The sequence below is a fragment of the Palaemon carinicauda genome, chromosome 25 (genome assembly GCF_036898095.1).
Source record: "Palaemon carinicauda isolate YSFRI2023 chromosome 25, ASM3689809v2, whole genome shotgun sequence".
NCBI classification, from domain to species: domain Eukaryota; kingdom Metazoa; phylum Arthropoda; class Malacostraca; order Decapoda; family Palaemonidae; genus Palaemon; species Palaemon carinicauda.
This window is the reverse complement of record NC_090749.1, coordinates 100,571,059-100,591,169: the sequence shown is the minus strand read 5'-3', so window position 1 is coordinate 100,591,169 and position 20,111 is coordinate 100,571,059. Positions and strand designations below refer to the sequence as shown.

Below are 20,111 nucleotides of genomic sequence, written 5' to 3'. Positions count from 1 at the left end.
ACAGGCAGTTCCTCTTTATTTCAAATACATTACCTAGCAAATCCAAGAGAGGGACGGTAAACTTTAGAAAAGATTAGAAATTCTAAGGTTGTAGTTGGGTCCCCTTGTCCAGTATAAAATCAGGGGATGGTGCCCAGTGCCCAGTTCATTTTTGACTTACCTTTTGCCCAAATCTCTGGGTATTCCACCTTATTGTTTTTGTTTAGTGATAAGGAGGATTGTGGTCGGCATTCGGACACTAGGCAGTCTGCATGTTATGTCTCTCCGTAGTCTGCAGACCACTACAGCTGCTGCACGGGGTGGATCTTTGGACAATCTCTGTGATTCATTCAGGGTATTGCATCCCTTTCACTCAATCTCTCCCTCTATTGACTCAGAGTCCAGTTCCATTGAGCTCCAATATGAAGGGATCTATAAAGGAGCTGGCCCTCCAGGCCAAAATCCAGACTATGTCGGAGAAGGGCGCTCTCCAGGAGGTCGTCGACGTGTCCATAGGATTCTTCAGTCGACTCTTTCTTGTGAAAAAGACGTCTGGAGGGTGGGGGCCTGTCATTGATCTCTCAGCTCTGAACACGTTTGTTCTACAAACTCCGTTCAGCATAAAGACAGTCAGACAAGTGGTAAGACCTCAAGACTTCTCGTGCACACTGGATCTCAAGGATGCATGCTTTCAGATCCCAGTCCATCCACCTTCATGGAAATATCTAAGGATCTTACATGACAACAGGTAATACCAGTTCAAGGTACTGTGCTTTGGTCTTTCAACAGCACCTCATGTCTTTATGAGAGTTTTCGCCCTAGTGTCAACCTGGGCCCACAGGATCAACATCTGCCTCCTAAAATACCTGGACGACTGGCTGATACTAGCAGACTTGATGACAACTGTTGAACATCGAGACAAACCCCTTGCCTTTTGCCAAGATCTGGAGATCGAGGTAAATCTTGAGAAGTCATCCCTGCTACCCTTTCAAAGATTGGTTTACCTGGAAATGATCATCGGCACCAGCCAGCAGAAAGTCTACGTATCAGACTACAGAATCCAGAGGCTGAGGAAAGTGGTAAGCACATTCCTTCAACGAGACGCTTTACCGGTGATTACGTCTTCTAGGTCCCCTGTCATACCTGGTCTATCTAGTTGTGAACAGCCGCCTCTGGATTCGATCTCTTCAGTGGAAGCTAAAATCCAGGTGGGTTTAAGATGATGACTCCCTGGATATGCTGGTCCCCGTGGTACCCGAGCAGCTGAAGGGTAGCAGACGAGAATCTCCGCCAAGGGGTCGACCTTCTCGTTCCTCCCCCACAGTTGATGCTCTTTTCAGATGCGTCAAAAGGAGGTGGTGTCCCACATACTACACCACATGGCCTCCAGGTTCTGGTTAGAGTCCAAAAGTTACCAGCATATAAATCTCGTAGATATGAGGGCAACCTTTCTAGGCATACAGAAGTTCCATCATTTACTGGCGGGTCATTCTGTGGTGTTGATGACTGACAACACTACGGTCATGGCTCAGGTGAACAAGCAAGGCAGTACCTTTAGGCAGCACCTTTGCCATCTAGCAGTGGAGATGCTAAGATGGGCAGAAGACAACTCATTGTTCCTATCAGCCTGCTTCATTCCAGGCTAGAGGAATGTGCTTGCAGACAATCTAAGCAGAGTGACTCAGATGATGGGCTCTGAGTGGTCTTTGAATCATCTAGTAGCCAACAGTCCTAACTTTGTGAGGTTCTCCAACTGTGGATCTGTTCGCGACATCTCTGAACAATAGGCTCCCTCTCTCCTGCTCTCAAGTTCTGGTTCCTCAGGCTTTGTGGAAAAATGCATTCCAGCAACGGTGAGACAACATCGACGTTTACGCCTTTCCCCTGTTCTGTCTGATGAGAAGGGTTCTCAACAAGACCAGATCATCTAAGAACCTGTCAATGACCCTCATAGCTCCGCTATATCATCACGCCAAATGGTTCCTGGACCTTCTTCATATCCTGACGAAGGTTCCGAGAGAGCTCCCTCAACTTCACAATTTACTCAGACAACCACATATGAACATCATTCACAAAGCTGTAGTATCCCTGTGACTCCACGCCTGGAGATTATCCAGCATCTCCTCCCGCAGAGAGGCTTTTTGCAATAGGTTGTGAAAAGGATGTCTGGATACCTTCGAAGGTCGTCCGCTTCAGTCTACCAGGCCAAGTGCACTTTCTTCTGTGGTTGGTATCATGGAAAGGGGTATCTCTCCCCTTGATGCCACTATTCCAGCAATAGTAGAGTTCCTCGTTCACCTTTGGGAAGAAAAACTCCTGTCAGTCTCGGCTGTGAAAGGCTACTTCTCAGTAAGGCTGAAAGTAGTTAATATTTCCTCTTCGTTGGAATTTTCTCTCCTCATACAGAGTTTCAAGCTTATCTGCCCTCAGTCGTAAGTTATACAACCTCCATGGATTGTGGTTCTTGTCTTTTGGTCCCTGAAGTGTGCCCCCTACAAACCATTATGTCAGGCATCAGATACCCACTTGACTCTGAAGACAGTTTTCCTATTTGTATTGGCCTCGGCCAAGAGAGTTAGCGAATTTCACAGTCTTTCATACGCCGTCTCCCATTCAAGGGGATTGGGGAGGTAATGTTTGGCTTCGTCCCTGAGTTTATCGGCTACGCTACTCCCAGATTTAGGCCCTTCTGGATTGGGAGTCTTCATAACGTAACCGATGATCAAGATTAACTGTTACTTTGTCCAGTGATGAGTTTGAGGTACTCTCTCAAGAGAACAGCAGCAGCTCGCCCCCGAGCGTCAGCACGGAGATGGTCAAGAGGAAGATCACCAAAAACACCATCTCTGCTCGGATTCGCAGGGTCACTGACCTGGCCCTGAATCTCGATCCTCCTCCACAGATGAGACAACCCAGTGTTCATGACGTTAAGGGCATCAGCACGTCCCTAGCGTTCAAGAAGAACTACTCCGTGATGCAGGTCTTACAAGCGGGCTTGTGGAAGTGTCTTAAGACCTTCACCCCCACTACCTGTAAGATGTGCCCCACATGAACATGGAGACGTTCTCCATTGGCCCTGTGGTGGCTGCACAACAAGTGGTTTAGGCTAAATACCTTAGGCTCCTTGAGGAACAAGTAGCAGATGGTTAAGGGCAAAGGTTACCCAGGATTTGTCTGGGATGAATGTAAAGAATGACTGGCTCTTTGTCTCTTTCCTTTTCCCCTCTCTTGGGGAACAGCTCCTACGGTCCTCTGCAAGTTTGCCTCATCTGTCTGCAGGTTAAACCATTTCCTTGTGTAACCAAACATAGAAATAATGCTTGTTGCATCCCCATACCCCCTGGCGAGGTGGCATTGGGTAACGTCTATGATTGATTCAAAGAGTCCTATGTTTCTGAGAAATCTTACCTAGACTAGTCACACTGCTAGATTCACACAATCACACAGATTGCTCGGGCAGCTAAACAGGTTTTGCACAGATTTTAGTGAGGTATCAGGGTTTCTCCCTGTTACATGCGGAGCATGTACGGAGAAAAACCCTGGGTCAAACACCAGCCAGTTGGTTTGGACTTCCACCCTCCTAAAGGGTGATTGTTCCCTAATAAAGAGCAAAATGCTTTGTATTTAGTGTCAGAACAAATAACATTTGAAAGTAATTTGCATTTTTTCCAACGATACAAACCTTAAGCTATTTGGCCCACCATTACTTGTACCCTTGTAAGTCCTGCTTGCAATCAAAAGTGACGAGACAACACAGGTGTGTGTGAGCGGGGTAGCAGGCTAACCCTCCACCCCTGCTAACTAGTGGGGAGCTAGTTACACTTAGCTAAAAGTCTTATGGCTAGTCTTCTAGCTTCCCCGAAATTATATCCCTAATAAAGAGCTCAAGATTTGTATCGTTAGGAAAAATACAAATTACTTAAAAATTTGTCATATTTATTTTATGTCCCCTTTCTTCAAACAAGGTGGAGTCGGGCAATATCTAGATTATGTACTTATCTATTTACCTCCCATTGAAGTCTTTTATTCCTTTCAGCACTGATTGCCCAGGCTGTCATCCTACGAGGAAAACGAGGTGTCAGGCTGCCCCTTGAGGAGCTCCCATGAAGCACATGAGGTCATCCTGGGACAGTAGCCAGCCAGTTGGTTTGAGGTCTTCAACCCACCTTAAGGTGAGTCTCCTATGTAAAGAACAGAAGGTTTGTATGCTGCTCTGGAACAAATGACAATGGTTCCGTAACTGGAATACAAACCAACGCTATTTATAGAGGATTTATAGGGGTATTACTTTCGGCGAAGCTAAAAGGACGAGGCATTGGAATTTAACGAGGGTTAACCAACCATACCGTTGGCTAGCAGGGGATGGGGGTTAGTAGCTTCCTCTCTCAACTACACACCTGTGACTGTGCTTTGCTTTGCTTTTGGCTCTGATGAAGAATGGGTGTTACTGCTCTTCTTCCTCACCAATTTGGACAGCCATTACTAATCACTTTTTTGCTTTTTCTTTTCAGTTTGTGTGTGCCTTCCCTGCCAGCCATGCGTACCTGCCCTGGGTCTGAGGACCGCTCCTGCAGAGCATTTATGTCCACTGAGGATACCGATCCCCACCTTTTGTGTCTGGCTTGTAGTGGGCAATGGAGTGACATAGATAAGAAGTGTAGTGAGTGTCGGTAGTGGTCTGCCTCCCAGTGGGAAAGCTTTGGTCGACGGCGGAAGAAGTCTAAACGGGATTCTTCTCCTTTGAAGGTTTCCTCAAACAGAAGAAATACAAAGCTGCTTCTTCCACCCCCATCTTAATGAGAGTGTGCCTTGATGGAGTCATGGAGCTTCAGCACAGCATATTGTTGTGAAAAAATTAACAGTATCGTTAGGAAAAATACAAATTATTATATTTTGATGTTTGCATATTTTTTTTAATGTATTGTTATATTTTTGGTCCTACCCATTGTCTAACGACATTTTTTTATTGCAGCACGCCCTACTCCCTGTTGGGTTGGGGTCGGCATTCGGACACTACGCAGTTCGGGTGCTACCTCTGGCCACAGTCCGTAAACCACTACATAATTTTTGGTGCCCAGACCCGGGACACACCTACCTTTAGGGATGGTATCGTCATCGAGCAAACGCCGAAAGGCTAAGAAGAGCCTGAGCTGGGATTTAGAGAGTCTGGTCAGGATTGTCAGTGACCTGGCAGCTCAGGTCAAGTCCCTGACACTTCAAGTGGCGGCCCTGAAGACCGTTGAGCCGTCCCCGACGTGCCACTGCTTGGCCAAATTACAATGGTCCTGCAATCCCAGTGACTGGAGCAGAGCCACTAATTGGAGGTCTCCAGCCCCCTCCAGGGTTCACACCATTACTCACCCCTGTGCCAGGCTTCTGGGAGTCTCCTACTGCAAGTGGACTGCTGGCTTCCTCGCCTGTTCCGGCAACTGATCCCGTTAGTACACCAGAGACTGCAGCCAGTAGACTAGGGGAGCAGTTCCTGGACAACCCGGCCGAAGCCAGTAGGCCTGAAAAGGCTCCAGTAGCTACGGGTAAGGCAGTTCTTGCCATGACAGGGGCTATTCTCAAACGGAGATGCCAGGCCAAGGAAAAGGCCAGACCAGCAACACCCGAAATGACTATGTCCCAGGAGTCTACGAGTGAAGATTCTGGTAGCGAGACTTCTGATGACTCTTCCAGCTCCTATCTCAGTGTCAGCTCAGAAGACACTGTCTCCACCGACCACGTCCAGTCCCTCCAGGCAGAACGCAGTCTGTCTGATCTGCTTAAGGTCCTCGACTCCAGGAGGAACCCCTAGCCTGGAATCTTCCAGCTGGAAACTGGCCAGAGTTATGCCCGATTCCTGAGGGATTTTGAGGCGTACTGTGCGAGTAAGTGTACCGCAGGAAGCTCTGGCCGGTGGACTGTTGATCTAGGGAAATTTCTGAAGGGAGAAATCCAGGAGGCGTTTTCGGTCATGGGTGGTCCCGAGATCTCATACCTCGCCATGAAGGAACGCCTCCTCGATTGGTGCCAAGAAGCCCGAGAGAAGCGTGATGCTGGTAGAAAAGCCCGGTTCAGCAGTGCCACTTGTGGTGAGGGCGAACTGCTGAAAATATACGCCGTCCGGTTGGCCTCCCTGTACAGGTTGGCCTATCCACGCCGTTGTGCGGACCGGAGGGAGCTTAGGCGGAAGCTCCTCAGAACTGTTCTGAGCAAAGCTGGGAGTTGGCTGGAACAGTCTGTGGCCACCATTAATGTCTCTGCTGGGCGTCAGGCCACTTGGCTGGATGTTTTACACCTGTTGAGTGTTCTCGACGAGGCCTCCCGTCAGCGAAGCCAGAAGGCAGAGGATTTGGCCATCAGTTGTGTGGGACAGTTATATTACGGCACGTATGCCGACAGGGTTGCCATGGCTGCCCCCAGCCGTTCACCTGGACATGACAGAGCGTATTTACGCACTCCTCCTCGACCTGTCCCCAAACCTGCACCTGTGGAAGTGCGCCTGCCACTATCGCGTACCCCGGATAGATCTCAATTCTAGAGGAGGTACTGTGTATGGTGCCGAAAACCAGGGCACTTTATGGATGAGTGTCGCAGCCGCCTCAACCTGTGCCTACATTGTGGCTCGTCCAACCATCACGTCGCACAGTGTGGACGACAGGCGCCGCCTATAAGTAGATCACCGGTTCAGAAGGCGGCCAATGCCCGCAGCCCTGGGAGGGAGACTACCTCTGTCCAGACTCCTTCAAGGTGGGGAGCAGTACCGGTGAGTGCTACTCCGACCCCATTGTCCTATTCTGGATCGACCGGGAGACCCGAAGTGGAGCGAGTCCAGTGCTCCTTCTCGGACTGTGGGGAAGAAGAAGAGGAGCAAGAAGGCAAAGCCCAGGAAGTCAAGAACTGAGGAGTATCATAGGGTATTAAACACCAGGCCTTCGATTTAGCCTCGGAAATCTCGATTTCCAAGGTTACCCCTCAACCCGAAAAGGTCATTGCACCTCCAGTGGCTCTTTCAGGATTGCCCAGTGATAACCTGTCCTCGACACGGTCCAGAGCTTCTCCAACTGACTTCTCCAGGGAGGAAGCAGGAACTGAGGCTGTATTGAAAACCCTTTGTAGGGTTAACCTGGTGCAGTTGGCTCCTGTACCAGTCATGGTTGTCCCAGTGACCATGTCTGAGTTTCCATCAGGAGCGTTGGATGCTCTCATTGACTCCAGAGCTGAGGTCAACCTCCTGTCATCGAAAGTGGTACAGGATTACCAGCTGCAGATGGTACCCAACACCATTGGTCTGAAGGGTTTAGGGCAAACAGGACCTAAGACCTTAGGTACTGTACTGTTGACCCCTATACTGCATGGAATGACATTCGCCCCAGGTGTGTTCCATGTAGTGCCTTCAGGGACTATGGCTGAGCACGTAGTGCTTGGTTACCAGTTCTTGAGAGCAAATGGGGTGATAGTTGACGGAGCCCAAAATCGGCTGAGCGTTGGCAGTACTCCCCAAGAGCCTCTTTGGGAGTATTAGGTCCCGATACATGGAGCCTGTTGTCAGCAAGTGCTTTACGCACTTGAGGTCCACGCAGCCGATTCAATGAGGATTGCCAGTATTGAGCCAGTACTTGTTCCAGTTAGTGTTAACTTTCCTAATAGACTTGACACGTCTTTTAGGTGCCCTGCTTGTCTGACCAACTGTTGGCCGGAAATGTATTATGATGGCGACATCATAACCCCTGGTCTGTAAAGGAAAGTTACAGCAATTCCTGGCATCCTTTAACTGAAAGATGGAAAAGCCTCAGTTTTAATCAAGAGTTCATCTGAAGAAACTGCCAAGATCAAGGGTGATCTCTTGGGGAAGGTGTTCACCATGGTAATGGTGGATGCTCCTCTATCCTGCCTGATAGCACAGAAGTGTGACCTGACTCCTGAACCGAGCGTATTGGAAGAGTTAGACAATCTGTCTATCTCCGATGAACTGGACTCTTCTCAGAAGAACTAGTTTTGTCTTTCGGTCATCAGTACTGGTGATGATGATGTGGGAGAGTGCTCAAGCACACCAATACACATCCACCTGTATGACGAGACGCCCATTTATCAGAGAGTTCGACGGTTTGCCAAGCCCGTCGCTGACGCCATCGAGGAACAGTGCAAGGAGTTGCATGAACTGGGTATCATTGAACCCAGCATCTCTCCTTGGTCTTCACCCATTGTTCCAGTCTGAATAAAGGACAATAGTATAGGGTTGTGTGTGGACTACTGTAGACTGAATAAGGTGACTGTCTCTGATAAGTTCCTGATGCCTAACATGGTCGATTCTGTATTTGGACTTCAAGGTGTCAAATACTTTACAACCCTTGACCTGGTTCGTGGATACTACTAGTTACCGTTGGCAGAGGACAGTAAGGAATACACGGCTTTCTCTACCGCCTTTTGACACTGGCAATTCAGACGCTTATCGTTTGGACTGAACAATGCACCTGCAGTGTTCCAAAGCGAAATGCAGAGTATTCTCCAAGAGTTCCTGTAAGCCAAGGTGGTTGTGTACATTGATGACATCTTGATACTTGGGTCTTCTTTCGAGGAACACCTGAAACTGGTAGAACGAGTTTTGGCTACTCTCCAGAAGCACGGACTCAAGATAAAACTCGGGAAGTGTTCTTGGGTTCAAGCCGAGGTCCAGTATCTTGGTCATCTGGTTGGACGTTCTGGTATGCGTAAGCTACCAGAATACATCCAGAAAGTGGAGGACTTCCCTAAACCGACCACTGTGCGTGAGTTATGGGGATTCCTAGGACTGGTAAACTTCCAACGGAAGTTTATCCCCATGTGCTCACAGATAGCCAAACCATTATCTGCAAAGACTAGAGGACGAAAATCCCAAGGGACTAGGAAACTGAATTGGACTGCAGAAATGGACAGTGCCTTTGTGCGCTTGAAGGAACTGATCAAAGAGGACATTATGTTGTCATACCCTGACTACTCCGCAGATGCTAAACCCTTGGAGTTGTTTGTCGACGCTTCGGGTGAGGGTGCTGGTGCTTGTCTGTGCCAGGAGTCCTTGGAGCATCCTGGGGAGCGTTGGGTGATAGCGTACGACTCCATGACTTTCCTTGACTGCTAGACCCGTTACTCTACCATTGAGCATGAGTTGGCTACTCTGCGATGGGGAGTGGAAACCTTCAGGGCCTTCCTCTATGGTCAGTTCTTTGTGATCCATTCTGATCACCGTCCCCTGATGTACCTTCATGACATGAAGATGGTGGACAGTCGTCTAGCCCAGACACTGGAGGACCTGTCCGAATTTAACTTTATTGTTAATTACTGTCCAGGTGATCAGAATGCCGCAGCTGACTGGTTATCCCGCTGGCCCGCATTAACTGACTGTCTGTTTGCTACTGAACCCAGCATTCCCAAGTTGCCTACTGGACTGGTCTTGTATAAGGAGGTTATTGGTGGTCCAGATTCTCTCATAGAATCCTTGGAGCTAGTCGTGAACTGCTGGACGGAAGGGTCAGGTGTCGCACTCGACTCTCAGCTGAAGGGAGCCAAGCTCCGGGATGCCTTAGTTCAGCAGTTTCTGAAAGACTCCGGTCGACTAGGCTTCAAACTGGACAAGACCAGCAGGAACAGGATCAAGGCAATGCGATTTCCAGGTACAGTCCCAGCTCTGGAGTTGCTCTTGGCAGCATCTAAGCTATTGAACCTGGAAATCTGGGTCCATTGGGGTCCCACTTGTCCCGTAGTCTATCGTGATCCATCCGTGACTGAGCCTCAGTGTGCGCATCTTCAGTGTCTGTCTGGAGTGCATTTTAATCCTCTGATCGAGCTCCGCAATTATGTCCCTCCAACTGATGTGATTCTGGGCCATAAGGCAGAGGTAAAATCTCGTGTTCCTGACACTGAGGGCTTGGTCACAGATGATCAGGGAGCGCCGGAGGATTGTCCTGTAATCCAGTACGTGACAGAAAAGGCACCTCATCAGTCCAGTTGTACACATGTGTCTCAACACTCGGCAGTAGGTATAGTAATGATGCAGGAGACCTTATTTTGTGCTCTTGTTGATACAGGAGCACAGGTTTGTCTTGTAAGCGAGTCTGTACTGAGCCAACTTGGCATAGAGTACCAGATACTGTCAGGAGAACAGTTAGAGGGGTTGACTGGTTCCTGCACCAGTATTCTAGGCTACGTTCAGTTAGAGGGGAAGTGTCCTTCCAGGTGGAGGCTACCGCTGTTTAACTATGCGGTGGTAGCTGACAAAGACATTAACTTTTGTTTTTAATCATTAAACTTACCCGCTGGTTATATAAAAATGGCTTTAGTCCCTGATGTCCGGCAGAAATTCAAAAACTCGCGGCAATCGCAGATAGAGTTGCCAGGTGTACACTAGCGCCCTCACGGGAGATAAGCCGAACCATTCCATACTTCACCAGATCTTCCCTGCCGCATTGCTGGCAACATTGTTTGGAATTCACTCGTGATTAACCTGGATTTTAGCAGTTATCTTGGTGATGTACTCCTAAATATGGCTTGTGGCATTCACTTATTTTGTTTTTGTTTGGTATTTGATCGCTATGTTGTAGCTTAAAAGGTAGGATTAGAAGTTTTTCAATCTACTTTAATCTAACGAAAATTTTATGGCAGTAGGTAAACGCCCCGCCTTTTCTATGACGTCACGGTCATATGACGTAAACTAGAGTATGACTTGCATTTTCTTTCTTTTTCTACAAAGAATGATAAGTGAATACTTTCTCTCTAAGTATTAAGTTTCATAAGATAAAACGATTATGTTATTTAAAGGAATTTTTGTCCTTTTAGTATACTTTCTTTAGATAATCTTCAATCTGTTTTCAAAGATTAACTAAACTAGCGTTCAGTTTTATTACGCTACGCAGTTCTCAGTCAATCGTTACAGTATTACGTTTTTCTTTGTATTGTTATTTATGAAAAGTAAATTCTTCTTAAAAACCAAAGTATTTAAGTTGTATTAGATAAAAAGGAACATGTTATTTTAAAGTAATATTTGTCCTTTTAGTTTTTTTTTTTCTTTAAGCTAATATTTTTGCCAAGATTTAAGAAAATTAACGTTCAGTTAATTTTACACAACGTAGTATTCATGACAATCGATATAGTCTCATGATTTTTTGTAGCGTTGTTTACTTGTTCGTTTTTGGGATTACTAAATTTTTTCGTATATTATATATTGACGTTCCAATTGTAAAATGTGACTAATCATCTTTGATTGGAAACCCTTAAGTAATAAGGGTTGTTTACATATATATATATATATATATATATATATATATATATATATATATATATATATATATATATATATTCTTTATTCCTTTATCTATTCATTTAATATTTAATATTTTATAAAAAATATTTTGTTGCATTTTATATAGGATTCAATACCTATTGCATTCTCATTCAAGCCCTTGACTGAATAGTAAGAATGTCTGCTTTTGGTCTTATTCCAAAGAGTTTAAAAATGCAAGTTTTTTAGTGCTAAATTAGTGCAGTGAATTTATTCAATACTGTGGAGGGTGCTTCTGTTCGGACCTGTTGTTATCCTAGCCTTAGACCTCTTTCAAGCTCCCTGACCCATGGGAGAAGTAATGTCGATCGGGGAAAGGAAGCGAGAGGCATAGTCTGGCGCCGAGCGTCTTGTAAGACCCTAGCAGAAGTCCCCTCGAGCGTTTTCTGTTGACGATTCCCAGAACGCTTGCCCTCGCCGTAGGTAAGGGGTGGTAAAAGTTTTTTCTAACACCGAACGCAGAGTTGTTCCGTAACCGAAATACAAACCACGCTATTTACATTGGGTTTACCTTTCGGCGTAGCTGAAATGACGAGCCAATAGTTTTTAACGAGGGTTAACTACACCCGCGCTAGTTAGCGGGGGTAGGGGAAGGGGTAGCTTGTTACCCCTCCCCGCCCCCACACATCGGTGATTTGCTTCACTTCACTTAGAGGTAGGACTTGACTTGGGGGCCAGGGCTGTCTGTCCATCGTCCTCGTTGACAGCCTTAATCTTTTTTTGCTTTTTCTTCCAGTTTGTGTGTGTGTGTTTTGAAGTTGGCCTCACCCTTATTGTTCACTATGCGCAAGTGCCCTGGTATTGCCGGCCGCCCTTGCGGTACTTTTATGTCTGCGGTGGACACAGATCCTCACACCCTTTGCCCGCAGTGTTGAGGCCGACGGTGTGATAAAGAGAATACGTGTAGTGAGTGCAGGGAGTGGTCTACCTCCCAGTGGGAGAGGTTTGGCCGCTGGCGTAAGAAGAAGTCCAAGAGAGACCGTTCTCCTTCCGGGGTTGCCTTGAAGGAGGAAGGCTCTCGGGACTCTCCTTTCGCCGTCCAAACCTCCTCCGAAGCTCCCCCTTGTTCGGCTCCTAAGGAGAGACTGCCGAGTGGGAGCGCAGGCCCTAGTTCTGTTTCCCGACCTTGGATTGGGGGAGAGGGCGTCGCCTCCCATAGCGGGGTGGTTCCTCCTCCTCCTCCAGGGGAGGTTGTTGCTAATGAATCCTTGTCTAATGATCTTTTTCAGATTTGGGCTTCCCTGGGGCTTAAGGGCCTGCCCTCCAGGGAAGCCCTGATTGACCTTGTCCAGTTAGGGGCTGTTGTTAAGCAGTCGCCGGTGATAGCAGAGGTAGATCCTCTGTCTATCGTCGACGTCGTGGTGACAGAGGCTTCCGACGGGTCGGGTCAATCCTCTGCAGGTACTGTTGTGGATGATGGTGCTGAAGGCTCTCCTCCCCCTTCCGTACATCCTTCGAAGGGGGAAGGGAGTCCCGCGGGCTCTTCTGCTGCCAAGCCTCCCTGTAAGGGGAGTGCTTTGACTGAGACTCCCCTTCGGAGGACTGATGGTCCTGACGATCTTCCTCGTGGCTGCCTTCGCCGTAAGGCTCACCGTCCGCTGCGCCGCAAGGGCCTCCCGTCTCCCTATAGGGGTGCTAAGAGGCGCCTTTTTGAATCTTCGCCTCCTTCCTCCGAGGGGGACTCTCCTCGCCGTAAGCAGCCTGCAGCTCCAGCTTCCTTAGACCTCCCTGGGGATCGGTCTCCTACGCCTTCCAGACCTTCAGATTCTGGTGCAGATGTCCAGCAACCTGACCTCGTCACCCGACAGGCAACGGTCCCTTCGGGGCAAAGGGATTCTTCACTTGCGCGTCAGGGTTCCCCTGCGCGCCCTTCTGCAGTGTTAGCGCACAGGCGCTCTCCCGATCGTCAACGATCTCCTGTTCGCCAGGCCTCTCCTGATGATCGCCCCTCTTCTCGCCAGCGTTCTCCTGAGGACATCCTTCAGCCTGTTGTTCCTGTTGAGTGCCCAGCACGCCAGCGTTCCCCTGCGCGCCCTTCTGCAGTGTTAGCGCACAGGCGCTCTCCTGCTCGTCAGCGCTCTTCTGACCGTCAGCGCGCTTCTGATGACCATCGCCCCACTGCTCGCCAGCGCTCTCCTGAGGACTCCGAACATCCTACGGTTACTGTTGTGCGCCCTGCGCGCCATCAGTCTCCTGAGCGCTCTAGTTTGGCCAAGGACTCTTCTCCTCGCCCTCGCAATCCTGTTCGTCAGCCTGTTCCTGCGCAACATCGCTCGCTGTCTCCAGCGCGTACTTCCAAAATCCCTGTACGCCCACGCACCCACGCGCCTCCTGTTCCTGAGCCCGTTTGTGAGCGTTCGCCTCTGCGCCCCGCGCCGGCAGTTCCCTCACATGATTCCATGCGTCGCCTTCTTGCTCGCCAGCGATCACAGACGCATCAACATTCGCCTGTTCGTCAGCGATCTCTTGCGCGTCAACCCCCCACCGCGTCAGCGATCACCTGAACATCGGCGATCTCCAGACCGCCCGCGTGACCTATCGCCTGCGCGCAAGCGTTCTCCAAAGCGCCGTCGCCCAGAGGATCTGGAGGGACATGGGTCGCCTTCTGTTAGCTCGCCCTCGCGCGGTCGCTCGTCTACGCGCTATCGCTCGCCAACGCGCCACGATGCGCCAGCGCGCCATCGCTCGCCTACGCGCCAGTGTTCACCAGCGCGCCGCCGATCGCCTGCTCGCAATCGCTCTCCCACGCGCTACAGGTCTCCTGAACAACATCGTCAGCGGTCATCTAAGCGATCGCGTTCGCTCACGCGTCAACACACTCCCTCGCCGACGCGCCAATGCGCTCGTTCACCAGCTCGCCCACGCCCTCGTTCGCCTGTGCGCGCTCGCGCCCACTCACCTGCGCGCCCGCGCAACCGCTCGCCTGCGCGCGATCGCCGTTCGCGTCGGATTTTGCAGCCCGCGACAGCAGCAGGGACGCGTGTCGCCAGACTGCAATCAGGATCGCCTCCGCTGGAGCGCAGGACTCTTGTGCAGGATAGGGAAGACACTTCAGAGAGGTCAGTACAACTTTCTTCCCCCCTTCCTTTTCAGGCAGGTCCAGTGGTGTCCACTCCAAGGATCGCCCGATCCCCTTCCCTCCAGCGGGGATTTCGGACTCGTGTCCGTGGAGCAGCAGACTTGGTTTGGTCCTCTGATGCGGGCGTTAGTGAAGGCTATGAAGCCGGCACTTGCCGATCAAGGACACAAGCCAACGGCTGCCTCGCCCCCGCTGAAGAGAAGGAGAGGAGTGGACTTCGTGGTGACTTCCCCCAGGGAGAAGTTGGTTCCTAAGAGGTCTGTCAGGAAGGCTCCATCCCCTTCGCAGGCGCTTTCTCCTTCTCCCGAGGACGAGGCTTTTCCGTCCTCGGGTGAATCCAGTGAGGTGATAGTCTCCCCCTCGGCACCAAGGGGGGAGTCGTCTCTTCATGGAGGAGGATTGTCTCGTGCGGAGGGCGCTTTCCGAACCTCTTTGTTGGGGTTGTGTATCCCTCCCAGGAGGGAACCCAAGGACTCCAAGACAATCCCGAAGTCGTCTTCTAGGATTCGCCAGGAACCAGCTGCGCCCCGGGGGAACGTCCACGCATCTCCCCAGGAAAAGATTCCGGGGACGGGAGACTTAGCTGCCAGTCCGCAAGGAGGAGACCAGCAGGAGTCTGAGTATGCCTTCTGGCAGGTCCTGAGCCTGATGAGGCAACTCAACGGGTTCATGGACCCCGTGATCGCCCCACGAGAAGGCAAGGACACGGTCCTGGACCAGGTGTTCGATATTCAGAAGCCCCCTAAGACCAGTGCGGCTCTGCCCTGGTCTCGGGGGTTGAAGAGTGCCAGAGCCAGGGCCAATGCCCAACTCGTGGCTCTTGCTTCCTCCAGTCGTTCCTCTGCCGGGAATAAACTCATCCCACCTCCTCGTCTCCAGCAGAGGAGGTATTTTGAGATCTTGGGGGAGTCTAGTCTCGCTCTTCCTCTCCATCATTCCGTAGAAGAGCTTGCTAAGGGAGTTCCTCTCGAGAAGCTCTCCGCCCGGCAGGTGACGTTCTCGGCGTCGGAGATCCTGAGCCATGAGAAGGTCGCGAAGTGCGCCATGCAGGCCACTTCGTGGCTGGATATATGGCTAGGGACTCTGGGCATCCTATTGCGCTCCGAGGACTTGTCTAAGGAGACCAATAGGAAGGCCCTGGAGACCTTCTTACTCTCGGGCACCCGCTCCATCGAGTTCCTGGCACATCAGGTTACCACCCTGTGGGCCAACTTGGTATTGAAGCGGCGTGATGCGGTGACCGAGAAGTTCCACCCGAAGGTCCCCGCCGTGGATGTCTGTAGGCTCAGACATGCTTCCCTCCTTGGGGAGAATCTGTTGGAGCCCCAGGATATGGAACGAACGGCTGAGAGATGGAGGAAGTCTAGCCAGGACTCCCTCCTCCATAGGACCCTTACAGCTCGGCCCTATAAGCCTCCAGCTCCGCAGCAACAGCAGCAGCAGCCTCGCAAGACACCAAAGCAGGCACCGGCAGCTAAGAAAGTGGTGTATAAGCCCCAGCCCTTTCCAGCCAAGGTCAAGAGGGGCGGTAAGTCCTCCAGGGGAGGCAAGACTCCTAGAGGGAGCGGCCGCGGCCGCAAACACTAGGAGTGGCAGTCCCCCCGCGTGTCCACCTGTGGGGGGATGCCTTCGACGTTGCATGCACAGGTGGCAGCAACACGGGGCCGATGCTTGGACGATTTCTGTGATCGGCCAAGGCTATCGCGTCCCGTTCATAACATCTCGACCTCCCCTGACAGCGAATCCAGTGTCGTTGAGCTCCTATGCCATGGGATCGGTAAAGGGGCTAGCCCTTCGGGCAGAAGTCGAGACCATGCTCAAAAAGGATGCTCTCCAGGAGGTCGTCGACGGCTCCCCAGGCTTCTTCAGTCGACTCTTTCTTGTAAAGAAGGCGTCTGGAGGCTGGAGACCTGTCATTGACCTCTCGGCTCTGAACGGGTTTGTCAAGCAAACTCGGTTCAGCATGGAGACAGCGGACACGGTCAGACTTGCGGTGAGACCTCTAGACTTCATGTGCACACTGGATCTAAAGGACGCGTACTTCCAGATCCCAATCCATCCGTCTTCCAGGAAGTACTTGAAATTCAGCCTAGACGACAAGACCTACCAGTTCAAGGTGCTGTGTTTCGGTCTCTCCACAGCACCTCAGGTGTTCACCAGAGTGTTCACCCTGATTTCATCTTGGGCGCACAGGAACGGCATCCGTCTCCTTCGTTATCTGGACAACTGGCTGATCCTAGCAGACTCGGAGTCGACCCTTCCTCGGCACCGAGACAGGCTTCTGGGTCTTTGCCAGGATCTGGGGATCGTGGTAAACCTCGAGAAGTCCTCTCTGCAGCCGTCCCAACGACTGGTTTATCTAGGTATGTTGTTAGACATCAATCTCCACAAAGCCTTTCCATCAGACTACAGGATAGTAAGGCTGAGAAGGGTGGTGGAACCCTTCCTCAGGCGAGAAGAGCTTCCCGCCCAATCGTGGTTGCGTCTGTTAGGTCACCTGTCCTCCCTGGCTTGTCTGGTTCCAAACGGCCGCCTCAGGATGAGATCCCTGCAGTGGCGGCTCAAGTCCCGGTGGAATCAAGGATCTGATTCCCCGGACGTACAGGTCCCGATAGGATCTTTGGAACGGACAGACCTGCGGTGGTGGCTGGTCGACGAGAACCTGCGAAAGGGAGTGAATCTTCTCGTCTTCCCCCCGGAATTGACACTGTTTTCGGACGCGTCAAAAGAAGGGTGGGGGGCGCACGTTCTGAACCAGAGGACCTCAGGCCTTTGGTCAGAATCCGAAAAGTACCTGCACATCAACCTGCTGGAATTGAAGGCCGTCTTTCTGGCTCTTCAACAGTTCCAACGGACCCTGGCGGGTCACTCCGTGGTGGTGATGAGCGACAACACCACGGTAGTGGCTTATATCAACAAGCAGGGGGGTACTTTTTCGCAGCAGCTATCCCATCTTGCAGTAGAGATTCTGAGGTGGACCGAAGTCCACTCGATAACACTATTAGCTCGCTTCATTCCTGGCAAGAGGAATGTGCTCGCCGACAGTCTGAGCAGGGCTTCGCAGATAGTAAGTACCGAGTGGTCTTTGGATCCTCAGATAGCCAACAAAGTCTTGACTTTGTGGGGTTCCCTGACCGTGGACCTGTTCGCGACAGCGTTGAATTTCAAGCTGCCTCTGTACTGCTCCCCAGTCCCGGACCCCAAGGCTCTCTGGCAAGATGCTTTCCAGCAACGGTGGGACAACATCGACGTGTACGCCTTCCCACCGTTCTGTCTGATGAGAAGGGTGCTCAACAGGACCAGACTATCGGTCAACTGTTCGATGACTCTGATAGCTCCGCTATGGCATCACGCGGAATGGTTCCCAGACCTTCTGGAGCTCCTGACGGAGCTCCCGAGAGAACTTCCCCCACGACGCGAGCTATTCAGACAACCCCACTCCAACATCCCTCACAAGGCCGTGGCCTCGCTTCGGCTTCATGCCTGGAGACTGTCCAGCGTCTCCTCACGGAGAGAGGCTTTTCGCAACAGGTTGCGGAGAGAATGTCTCGGCACCTGCGAAAGTCCTCTGAGGGAGTCTACCAGGCAAAGTGGAGAGTCTTTGGTGGTTGGTGTCATGGGAGGGGTATCTCTCCACTCGATGCCACTATTCCAGCAATAGCGGAGTTCCTCGTATATCTGCGGGAGGAAATGCGCCTTTCTGTCTCGGCAGTGGAAGGCTATCGCTCAGCCTTAAGCTTGGCTTTCAGGCTGAAAGGTGTGGACATTTCTTCCTCGCTAGAACTCTCTCTACTCATACGTAGCTATGAGCTTACCTGCCCCCAGTCGGAAGTGAGACCTCCTCCTTGGAACATGGTTCGGGTTCTCAGGGCTCTTAAGAGACCTCCCTTCGAACCATTACGCCAGGCCTCTGATCGCCACCTGTCTTGGAAGACGGCTTTCCTGCTCGCTTTGGCTTCGACCAAGCGAGTTAGTGAACTTCATGGTCTCTCGTACGACATCGCCCATTCAAGGGGATGGGGGGGAGGTAACGTTCAGGTTCGTCCCTGAGTTTGTTGCCAAGACTCAGAATCCTGGAGTGCCGGATCCACGGTTCGACTCTTTCAAGATCGTGAGTCTCCGTTCTGTAACAAGCGACCCAGACCAGCTGCTACTATGTCCAGTGAGGTGTCTGGGGTATTACTTGAAGAGAACAGCTGCAGTTCGTCCCCAAGTGCGGGCATTGTTTGTGAGCACAGGCAGTACGAAGAGGAGGGTCACCAGGAAAACCATCTCCGCTTGGATTCGAAGGGTTATCTACCACGCCTTGAATCCAGACCCTCCTCCGTCACGTCGCCCTAGGGCACATGACGTCAGGGGCGTTGCTACGTCCCTGGCCTTCCAGAGAAACTTCTCTGTGACGCAGGTGCTTCAAGCTGGGGTCTGGAAGCGTCAAACGACCTTCACAGCCCACTACCTGCAGGACGTGACCCACAGGACCCTTGATACGTTTTCTATCGGCCCTGTGGTGGCTGCACAACAGCTGGTCTAACCTCAGGCTCCTTAATGGACAAGTAGCAGTAGGTTGAGGGCGTTGTTACACGGTTTTAGTCTGCGTGAATGAAAGAGTGTGTCTGACCCTTACTTCTTTCTTCATTCGCCCCTCTCTTGGGGAAGCAGCATCCTGGTCTTCGCATAGCTGACCTCGACCTCTGCAGGTAACCCATGCTTCCTTGTGCTCCTAGTATTAAGTTTAATACTGTCGCGTCCCCCATACCCTGACGAGGTGGTATTTGGAACGTCCTATCCTAGATTCCTATTTAAAGGTCTCAAGGTCAACTTCATAGGACGAGTCACGCTTTCCTCCACACACAACTTATGTAGGCCACACGTTCCTAGCGAAGCAAGGAACTTGTGAGGTGCAGGGGCTTCTTTTCTCAAATGCTACTCACTGGGAGGCGGAGCTCCCGGGCAAAGCCAAAGTCAGTAAGGCTGGGGACTTTCCACCCTTCCTAATGGGTAAGTCACCCAATGTAAATAGCATGGTTTGTATTTCGGTTACGGAACAAATGACAAATTCGGAGATAATTTGTATTTTTCCTAACCATACAAACCTTAGCTATTTACACATATTTGCCCGACAGCCCTGGCCCCCAAGTCAAGTCCTACCTCTAAGTGAAGTGAAGCAAATCACCGATGTGTGGGGGCGGGGAGGGGTAGCAAGCTACCCCTTCCCCTACCCCTGCTAACTACCGCGGGGGTAGTTAACCCTCGTTAAAAACTATTGGCTCGTCATTTCAGCTACGCCGAAAGGTAAATCCAATGTAAATAGCTAAGGTTTGTATGGTTAGGAAAAATACAAATTACCTCTGAATTTGTCATCTTTAGACATCAAGCGTCCAGCAAGGCTAGTTACTAACGCTGCTGTAAGAGTTTGACCCCATGTTTGTAACTTAGTGTAACTTCCTGGTTTCTCTTGTTCGATGATCTACCGTTCTAGACGCGATCGGCATAGTTCCGAGTATCTGAATCGCGAGCGTTTTTAATCGTGAGCGTCATTTTTCTGAAAGTCACATGGCGCCGAGCGTCAAGCTGTTGCGTGGAGTCAAGCTTCCAGCAGTTGGACTTGACGTCGATTGCTAAGCATTTAAACATGACGTCGAGCGTCAAGCAGTTGGACGTGACGCCGCGTGTCAAGCTTAGCTCCGAGCATCTGAATCGTGAACGGCATTGTTCCGAGAGTCACGTGACGCTGAACGCCAAGTAGTTGCATGG

At 50.8% G+C, this 20,111-nt stretch overlaps 1 long non-coding RNA gene across 3 annotated transcripts in view; it reads left to right on the top strand.

Moving 5' to 3' along the window:
• Positions 1-20,111, top strand: part of LOC137618738 (uncharacterized) — a 112,382-nt gene that overhangs the window by 12,932 nt on the left and 79,339 nt on the right. For all 3 annotated transcript variants that reach the window (XR_011039833.1, XR_011039834.1, XR_011039835.1), the window contains exon 2: positions 4,016-4,151. This is a non-coding gene — a long non-coding RNA (uncharacterized lncRNA). The remainder of the gene's footprint in view (positions 1-4,015; positions 4,152-20,111) is intronic.